This window comes from Mus pahari, chromosome 7 (genome assembly GCF_900095145.1).
Source record: "Mus pahari chromosome 7, PAHARI_EIJ_v1.1, whole genome shotgun sequence".
Taxonomy (NCBI): Eukaryota; Metazoa; Chordata; class Mammalia; order Rodentia; family Muridae; genus Mus; species Mus pahari.
In genome coordinates, this window is record NC_034596.1 from 866,163 (window position 1) to 876,907 (window position 10,745).

The 10,745-nt window shown below is 40.2% G+C and overlaps 1 protein-coding gene across 1 annotated transcript in view; it reads right to left on the reverse strand.

Moving 5' to 3' along the window:
• Babam2 (BRISC and BRCA1 A complex member 2) overlaps positions 1 to 10,745 on the reverse strand; it is a 385,486-nt gene that overhangs the window by 274,382 nt on the left and 100,359 nt on the right. The gene's annotated exons all lie outside the window — the stretch shown is intronic.

Sequence of the window (10,745 nt, forward strand, 5' to 3'; positions counted from 1 at the left end):
TTGTTACGGATGGTTGTGAGCCACCATGTGGTTGCTGGGATTTGAACTCTGGACCTTCGGAAGAGCAGTCGGGTGCTCTTACCCACTGAGCCATCTCTCCAGCCTGGAATCTTTTTGTAATGGTTGTTCAATATTGTTATTGGCATCTTATCAATAAGCACTCTCTGCTTTTTCTTTGAGACCGGTTTTCTCATATCTTCTAGTTTCACTGAGCAAAGAAAAGCTAGCTGGGCAGCAAATTCCAGAAATCTATCTGTCTCCACCTCCCATCTCAGCATCTTTGGTATAAGAAGTGCATTCACTTAGCCCTGCCCTTTACTTGGGTTCTGGGGACCTGAACTGAGGTCTTGTGCTTTGAAGGCATATACTTTGCAGACTAAGCCATCACCTCAGGTCTAATTCTGTGTTCTTACCAACAAAGTATGTAGCATTCATAATCCATTAAAGTTTTTATACATTTGCTTTGAAAGTAAAGGATAAAAATGACATTTTCAAAGTAAAATGACATGTTCTCAAATACAACAACATTTCCACATGGGCTTCTATGGCTTGTGCACAGACCAGCACTTTGAACAAGAACAGCCTGAAGCTTAGATACAATACAGATATTTCTCTGAAGCTATCTGCTCTCTGTAGAAGCAAGAACTGGCAAGACAGAGAACCTCAGAGAAGAGCTGACTGCCACACCCACTTTACCCAGAGATATGTGCAAATTGGCCCAGAGGGAGGCTGGGATGCAGGCACTGACCAGGCAAGAGCTGCTGCAATAGCTGGGGAAACCATGACAGCTTCTGGTAGAGAGTTAAGAGACCTCAAATATGCATCTAGTTCCCCCTCAAGGCTCTGGGTGAACAGAGCAGAGCACTGTGTTGAAACTTAAGAAAACTTCAGGGGAGCAGAGCTATCTGCAGTCACACAAGACAAAAATGTAAAATGTGGGTTCCCTGGGAGTAAAGATCCATGCTGCTGTGCATTTAAATATTTGATAAAAATCGATTTAAATACATAGAGAGCAAGGCATTTAGAACTGTCACAAAAGACTGATCACACTCCTGGCTTCCAGGCATAACCTAAACATGCTACGTCACAACTAGAGGTGGTCCTACTAAGCACAAATCACCCTCAACTCAGCGAAGTTGAAATAATCAGCTTAGCTGCCTCTCAGAAGGGACAATTCTCTGCCTGTTTCTGTCTCTGCTCCCTCTCCCTTTCTCCCTTTCCTCCCCTCTCCCTCCCTCTCTCAGAAAATGCCACCCCTAGAGCTGCTGCCATTTTTAACTGGAATACCTGGTGTCCATATCAATTCCAAGAGCTACCGAGCACAGTACCATGTGACTGATAAGGAAGAAAGGAGGCAAAACACAGAATCAAGGAGAATCCAGATGTTAGAATTAGCTCACAAGGACTTTAAAACAACTACTAGTGTGAAAATGAAAACTGTAGACTGAGAAGGTAAATCCAGCAGAGAACTAGAAGTGGTAGACAAAGATCAAACCAGAGAACTGAAGTCAAGCTGTGATATTCTCTCTCTGCGTCTCTCTCTGTCTCTGTCTGTCTGTCTGTCTGTCTGTCTGTCTGTCTCTCGAACACACACACACACACACACACACACACACAGGTCCAGGAACAGTGCAGGCTAACAGATTCACCACCGCAGGGGCTTCCTTGGCTTTGGGTCTGATAAAGGGTCCAAGAGGAGAGTTTCCTTATTCCTTATTGGGTTCTGTTTACATGTATGCCTTTTGGTATAACATTAACTAGAATTTAAATGACTTGTTTCTCATCTTTAAAAAAAAAAAAAGAGAGGATTAGATAGAATTGGAGACTAAAGACTGTTTTTCTCAAAATTAAGAAGTCATTATATGAGTTTAAGAAAACAAACTAATAACTTGGGAGATGAGCGGGGCATTATCTAAACATGCTTGCTCACCTCTCACCTCTCACCTCTCACTCCTCCTACCCTCTCTTCTACAAACTGAGACAGTTTTCCAGCCTGTCAACACAGTTACATGGGAAGAATACAAGGCACGAGCACAGAGCTCCACTCCTGGATCTGGACCGCAGGGACTCTCCATCTTGCTCCAATGGTAGTTATGTGGACGTCGCAGAGCAGACCTCGTGGACTCCACTGGCAAGCCTGCCTCACTGCACTGCACCCACCCCACTTCTGATGTCAGTCCCTAAAAGACCCAGGAGTCACCAACATCAGCTTTGGCTCACAGCACCCACAAAGAAGGTTGCTATAACACAGAGGGCTGTAGCCACACCCTCTTTCAACAAATAAATTGAAATTGTGGAGACATAGGCCACAATGGTGGAATAGAAAAAGAGGATTCTAGGTTTGTTCTTTTGAGGCTATTCTCCTTTAACCTTAAGTAAAATTTTTCAACACTATTAGTCTCATTTGCATTCTTTATCATTCTCTTGCTTTTTTTCAGTAATTAACAACTCTGTATCCTAAATGTTCCCTACTTAATTACTAGGGTAGTTTCTATCTCCTGACTAGATCCTGACGGATAAACTAGTAAAGCTGAGAAATTGCTAACAGATCTATCTCCCACCTATGTCCAAGGAAGTCCATCTTTTGCTATGTACCATCGGGAATGCATACGGTTACTACTGAGAAAGGCAGAACATCCCCAGCAGCGCTGTTTATGGTAGCAGGAGATGAGAGGTGAATCAACCCAATGCCCATCAACAGACCAGGTAAAGAAACTGTGGTACTCTAATACAAGGGAATACTATCATCAATGAGCATAAACAGTAACAACAGGGAGAAGAAGCCAGATACAATCAAACAAGTAAAATTGTTTGAGTTGGCTTGAATGACAATCGAAGAGAGTAAAATTAATAAAACGCTACTGGTCAGTATAGTGTTCACTCCTAGATGGGTGAGCACAGAGATAGAAGGGAGTGCGAGAAGAGCGTGCAGATGTGGGTATGCTCTGCTTCCTCATCTGGGTCCTAGTTCAGTATTCACTGTGCTACATAATTTGGTCTTATGTTCTTGTCTCTATGTTATTCATCACTAATGGTTTCATTAAGTAGTCTTATGAACGCTCAGATGAAGGGCTAGGGAATTAGCTCAGAAGTACAATGTTTGCCTAGCCAGCACACAGATCTGGGTTCAGTCACTAGCTCTGAAAACAGTACAGATAAGCAGATACTCAGCTGACACATTTCTAAGGCCCCAAGGCTTATGTGCATACACAGATCTGGAAAAAAAAAAAAATCATTCTCTTTGTTCCCACAGTAGCTGTGCTTATTACCCCTCCATCCCTACAGTCACCACCCCCATTCCATCATGAAAATCTCTTACTTATCTGTCTTAAGCACCATGTACAGCTTGAGAGGCAAAGATGAGCTCTTTATGAGTCTCAAATGACACATGAAACAGTATGGAATAAAAACGTGTAAAATGAGAGTCTCCCATGTTAAACATGTTACAGGTCCAAGTACTTGGAAGTACCCAGGTTTTTTTAATCTGTCCATTTGCCAGCTTTCAGTAGTGGGACATGCAGTCCATTTCACTCAGTACACTTGTGGCATGTATTTCAAGGACACAGGGGCAGGTAACTACTTTACAGGGAACTATTCAAAAAGTGTCATTTGTAGATAGCACCATGAGGAGCAAAGGAGGGAAAGCTAGATGGTCGAGCGAACTCATATTCAATGCAAGCAGAACAACCAACAGAGGACTCAAACAACCAGTGAGGCACTAGCATCAACGGCATTAGTGTCACTGTGCTGTAGAACCTGTCCCAGGCACTAAATCAACCTCACTGTCAGACGGGAAGACAGACAACACTGCTTTCTCCTCCTCCTAGGATTGCCACACGCTCTTCTCACTCAAACGTATGATCCAACTTTCCTCCTTTGTGCAACTTTATTTTGAATTTAAATGAATTATCACTATTACTTTGGGGAAAAGAATTTCAAAACAGCCTTGGAGGCATCTGAGCATACCACAGAATGTTGCAAGACTGGGCTGAAAAGCATTGCTTTATAAGTTCTGGTAACTGATTTCAGCCCTCCAAATTTTTCTAATGATAAAATTTTGTTCCTGGTATTTTATAAGTGTATTAAAAGTATACGTCCTGGTTTTAAAAATCAGTGAGGTTTTAACTACATAATCTCTAAGGAAACCTATCCCAGTAATAAGCATGTACTATGTACCCTGCAGTGAACAACACCAATCAATGCTCTCCTGTTTCCTTCCGCTCTGGGAAAGAGACAAGGGCCACACTCTAGCCCAGCTGACTAAGGACTGTACTCTCTTAACAATAAATGTCTTGCAACTCACAATTAACAGTCTCAGATAAATCAGGAAAGCTGGTCACGCTAGGAAAGACAGATACCAAATAAACAGCTAAAGCTTATCATATGGCAGTAAGTAACAAAGAAGGGTGTGGTGAAGGTCTGAGAGCATGGGAAGTGTTCTGGCTTTGGGAGGGAAGCCATGGGGCGCGCTGTGGATAGGTACCGAAAGGAAAGGGAGCATGCTGTTCAGGCAACTTGGAAAAGAGTTCCAGGCAGAATGAAAGAAAATAGCAGGTGGCAAATGAAAAGGTCCTAAGGTAGCCCTGTTTAGAAGGTTAAGAGACCTCTGCAGCTGTGGGAGGGAGGTGTCAGCAAAGAACAGTGGGGAAGGAGGTGAGAGCAGAGAAGCCACTGGGTGACAGCCCATATAAATTCTATCACTCAGTCCTAGCAAGCAAACTCCGACCTATGAGAATATTCCTTCTCGTTATAATGGAACTTCTGCCTTATACATATACATATTCATATACATATATATGAAAATATAGAGAAACATGTATGTATACGTATGCATGCATATACATGTAAAGCCTCTACTTAACTATCTCACAGAATTCCCTTGTAACAGTTATTTCAATCTTTATAATGTACCTCGGTGTAACTATCTCTCTGTATCTATATCTGACCTTCCTAAATCAAGTCAATTCTATGCTATATAGCACTGAACACAGTGCACAATCAACAGCTACCAGTAGGTAGGATTTTCACTAATTTGCCTTAGGTTGATTTGTTATTAGTAGGCAGCCATGGAAGATTCACTGCCTTGCACACAGCATGACACATGGCCAGCACGATGGAACATGGAACCACAGAATGGAACATGAGAAAAAAAATGAGCACTGAAACCCAACCTGCAATGTAGAACGGTCTCTGTATCAGCAGGTGCTCAGGTGTAAGGCGCAAAGCAAAAGCACAAATTAGACGTGGCTGTACAAATGAGAGCCTCCCTAATCATGGTCAGCACAAAGGGCCCCAAAAGAGCATCTCTAAGAGGAATGGATAGCTTTCTCGACATGAGAAGTTTCCACGGCCACCCCAAGCCATGTGAAATCTTCCCTCTACAGTGCACTGTTTGTTGTAGTTTTATAATTTTCCTAAGCTATAAAATAAAGTTTGGGGTCTGTCTACTCTACTACCTAGGGATCATCACATCTGGAGGCTAGGTCTCAGGTCAACTGCCTGGAACTACATATACTAACTTTCAATTACTGTTAATTAAATGGTTTGGTGAATGAACTATTAGCTTACACAATATAAAGCCGTGAGGTAATTCTACTAGAATTTACAATCGTTAACTTTAAATACAACTTTCCAATACACTATCGAGTCTGTTACAATGCTGTTTCCACTTTTGTCTTGGGAAATGCTTTCCAGCTTAGTTTTGAGATAAAAAAAGGAAAGTAATGTTACTATTTTATAATCACATCTCAACTCAAAATACGCTCTGAGCAGGCTTCCTGAACATACTGGTCTGCCTCAAAACAGCAGGAATAAAACGATTTTTAAAAAAATCTGTAAAGAATTTTTGCTCAGTAGAAAAAAAACCTTACACTAAAATTTACACTATAAGGTATCACAATATATGACCACTATTAAAAAATCATTTATGGCTCTGTATTGCCACAAATATAAAACTAGAAACTAAAATAAGAAACAATTCCATTTTATAACAGTGAAAAAAACCTAAAGCAAAAGTGTAAAACTCCTACCCCCAAATGACAAACTATGCTGAAAGGGTCTGAAGAGAGCATAAATCAATGGAAAGGTGTTTCACAGTGTTCCTAACTACGAAGACTTGGCAATAACATCCAGATTAACAGAAGATTCAGTACAATCCCTATTAAAACCAAGGTGGATTCTGTGCAAACATTCGCACTGATCACACAATCACAGCAACTAAGGCAATAGGACACGATTATAAGCATACACATACAGACCAATGAAATAGAATTAATAATTCAAAATACTCCCTCACAACTACTATCAACTTAGCGATAATAAAATGCCAACAAAATTCAATGAGAAAGCACATCCTTTCTAATAAATAATGCCAGCGCATCTAAATATCCACTTACAACATGAAGCCTGGCATCAACCTCACACATTACAAGAATGAACCCAAAAGGGAACAAATACCTAAGTATGGCAGCAAAAATAATAAACCTCCTCAAGAAAAATATTAGATCAAATCTTTACAATCTCTGATTAGGCTATTATATCTTGAATATCAAAAGCACAGGCAACAAGAGAAAAAGAGATAAATTTAAATTCATCAAACTTTAAAGCTTCTCTTTAAAAATGGTAACGTGAATGAACTCCAATACACCAGGATTTGAGTTCAGGTTTCTAGGACCAGACAAAAGCCAGGCCCTGGCACACGCAGTTTTATCCCAACACAGGCAGGATGGAGACAGAGGGATCCAGCAGAAATGTTGAGCTCTGGGTTCTATGAGAGACCCTAACTTAGAAAGTATGGTAGTGTGACACAAGATGCCTAGGATGACAAATGGATTCTACAAATGTACACACAGGCAAGCACACACACCCACATACACACAGGACAGTCCCTAGGGAAAAAATCCACAGAATGGGCTGAAAAATGTGACCAAGCCATGTATATGATAAAAAAAAAAAAAAAAAAAAAAAAAACCTTAAACCAAAAATATATTTAGAAAAGGAGCAGACAAAGACAATATAAAACTAGGCAAAGATATCAACAGTCCTTTGCCAACAACATGAAAAGAGGCTTGAATCATTCATCATGAAAGCAAGGCAAACCCAAATCACAAGGAGACAATATTTACTGAAGAACTACCAGTTCTAATTAAAAAGACAGACAGTAATAAGTATTAGTAAACACAGAGAAACCAGAACACTTATAGACTATTCTAGGAGAGAATATAAAACAGTATAATAAATACAGAGTTAACATTTGGTCTTATAATTTTACTCCTAGATATACAGCCAAGAAAACACAAGGATGCCCATACAATAACAGTAGTTCAACAATCAAAACATGGAAACAACACTAATATTTATCAACTGACAAATTAATAAATAAAATATGGTATACACATATAATGGAATATTACTTAACAATAAAAAAGTGTGCCAAGTGAAAATAGTCAGAAAGAACTATATGTGTACACATACATGAAATGATTTCTATTTACATGAAATGTTCAAAATAGGCAAATCCATACAAACAAAATACAAACTAGTGTTTCCCTGGGGTGGAAAGGACAGGGAACTAACTGATAATAAGTTTGGCATTTCTTCTCAACATGATGACAATGGGCCTTAAATTGTGGTGACAATTGCACAATGCAACAAATATACTAAAAATCCATGAATTAATACTTTTAAGTGGGTGAATCATGTGGCATACAAGGTATGTGTCAATAAAGTTGCTTCTTAAAAATTACATGCGTATGTATGTACATACATACATACATACATGCTTAAGTATGTATGCATGCTATTCCCTATGTAGAAAACATACTTCAGTAAAGCCATGTTGAGCAAAGGCAAAGGCTACTGTGAGAGATGTTCACCGATGACTCAGACAATGGTCCCCAGCACAGTTCACAGTGATAGGAAAATGACCCAGAAGCCCGATAGTCCTTGGTTCTCTAGGTACCTAATTCTGGGTCTAGCTCCAGGGAAAGCTAGAGTCAGAACATGCTTTCCAAATTATTCTAATATGCATCCAGACTTGGGATCCATGGGGCCAGAAGGCCTGTGTTCAGTGTCTTCATGACTCTATGGTGTCTGAGATGCTTCTGCACCAGAACTGGTTCTACTGTCTCACACACAGCTGATCCCTTCACAGAACTCACGTCCTTTAACGAGTGATTTGAGGTTAAAGTGGAGCCTCAGCTGACATTTGAGGCCTATGTTGACTTCTTTTACCTGCACTCATGTCCCTTATTTAAGCCACCTCACTTTTTGGAGTAGAACAAATATAAATAAATAGAATAAATTTGTTTAAAACTGTTTTTCAAGCTGGACCATATTAAGAGAGTTCATTTTCTCTTAATTATTATAATCTGATATACTTTTACATTAAAAAAGACAAATATATCACAAAATCAGATGCAATTTTTTTCATGAATTTTAATAATTAAGCCAAATAACTTAAAGCAAATTACATATTTGCGAAAGAATAAACTTTGGCAAGTATGTCCTCTCGTGCGGGTGCAAAGTCCCCTTCTATACTTGGTAGGTACTATAGTAAAACATCTTGTGAAGTCCAGACACTGGTTCTGTTTCCCAACCCACAGGTAATAAGATGCAGTTCCCGTTCATTCAACATGCAGACAAGTCAGCATAGCACATCAAGAGAAGATGAGGGAAGTCAGGGTGGAATACACAACTAAATGCTAACCTATTAACACTGAGTGACAAGTCCCTGAACAGGCTGTGCCTAGAGAAACAGCTACTAGAGATCATATTTATAGTGCATCCTGTCTTGGTGTTTCAACAATATCAAGACAGATATCAAGTGTGCACCTTTAAGAGTGTGCTCTGATTGCCTCGCTGCACTTGTCTGACCCACTGGCCCACCAAGTGAGTCTCCCTTCGGTCCTCAATCACCTCCTCTCAGATCCAGTACACTGCTGGCTGTGCCTTCTTCTCCTCACTTCCTCTTGGATCCAGTACACTGCTGGCTGTGCCTTCTTCTCCCCACGCTGTTCTTTTTCAGCTTATTTCTCAAAAGCACTTGAGATAACTTCAGTCAGAAGAGTGAAATTACCATATCAGCTCTGCTATAAGATTCTATAAATCTACTAGCATTTCTTCAGTACAAAAATAGAAGAGTGGAGTAAGATGAATCTCAGAGCCCTTTCTAGCTCTTAAATTCTCCATTCACCACACTTGCCAATACTGAAGATATACACTACAAATTGTAAACTCAATTCCAAAAACACGTTGTGAACATTTATTTTATCCTTTTTACCCCAGTGGTCTATCTCTCTTGCATAACACATTGCTTTCTCTCTCCTTGGACTTTATTTCAACAATGTTCAGTTCGGATCATAGATTTCCTCTCCTTCACTGATCACATGAAACACAGTTCTAGTTCACAGAGGTAGTTTTCATTCTGTTCTTCAGTGGCTCATGGCCCAGCATTTGATGCACTTCATCAATGTCCTTGTTCTGGCTAATTTTCTGTCAACTGGACACAAGCCAGAATCATCTGGGAGGAGGGACTCTCAACCAAGAGAATGCCTCCATAAGAATGGTTAATAGGCAAGCCTGTGGGGCATTTTCTTGACTAGTGGCAGATGCAGGGGAACACAGACCATTGGGGTGGTACCACCTCTGTGTAGGTAGCCTTGGGTGTGTAAGAGAGCAGGCTTAGTGAGTCATGAAGAACAAGGCAATAAGTGACACTCCTTCATGGCCTCTATATCAGTTCCTGCCTCCAAGTTCCTGCCTTGGGTTCTCACCCTGACTTCCCTGCATGATAGATTATAAACTATAAGATTAAGACAAACCAACAAATAAACAAACATCACCTTTCCACCCAACATTGTTTTAAGTCATGCTGTTTTATCATAGCAATATGAACCTAGCTAAGACACCAAATGTACCTAGCCTTTGTAGCTGTTTTACATGAATGCTCACTTCAGCAACTGTATCAGTACCCTTCTCTATGACCCATCATATGAACCTCAGCTTCTTCCAGTCTGCATCAGTCTCTCACCTACTTGACTTCTGTCATACTTCCCGCTTTTATTCTCTCTTGAAGAACAAAGACAAACATCACCCCCTCTACAAGGCTTTCTCTGATTACTTTCTGTAAATTCCAGGGACACTTAGCCTATAATGTTTCTTTGGCATTTGATGTAGGCCTCCCTCCACAGGGCAGATTTCAGACAGGGAGGAACTATACAGTAATGTTTCAGTCTCATCTACTGCAGGTGGGCCTCTCAATGTTAATATGGGGTAAATACCAACACCATGAATTCTAAGGAGGCAGTATTTAGTTAGAAACTTTTTAATCAAACCAAAGTTTATGTATAATTATGAAAAACCTTACAACAAACTCATGCGAACAATATTCTCACAGCTGTGTGAAATTTTAATGTAAGTCTTTAGGTTTCATCTAGTATCTTGCCTTTAAATGGGAAGTGGAGGAATAGGGGAACTTTCAAAGTAAGTCATCAAAATATCAAATACACAGTTTTAATGAACTAAAAAAAAAAAAAAATCCAGAAAACAAACTAAGAAAATAGTTTTAATCAACGATTAAAGCTCCTTGAAGAGTACAGCTATTACAGAAGATCTGACTTTGGAAAATGAAAGAAAGAAAGAAACACTTAGGATCTTTGCTCCAGTGCACTGCCAGGGAGAGCGGACTGCTGAGGAGGGACCTGGGTCTGGTCCCGGTCGTCCGGCGCCTGTCCTGCCCAAGGAGG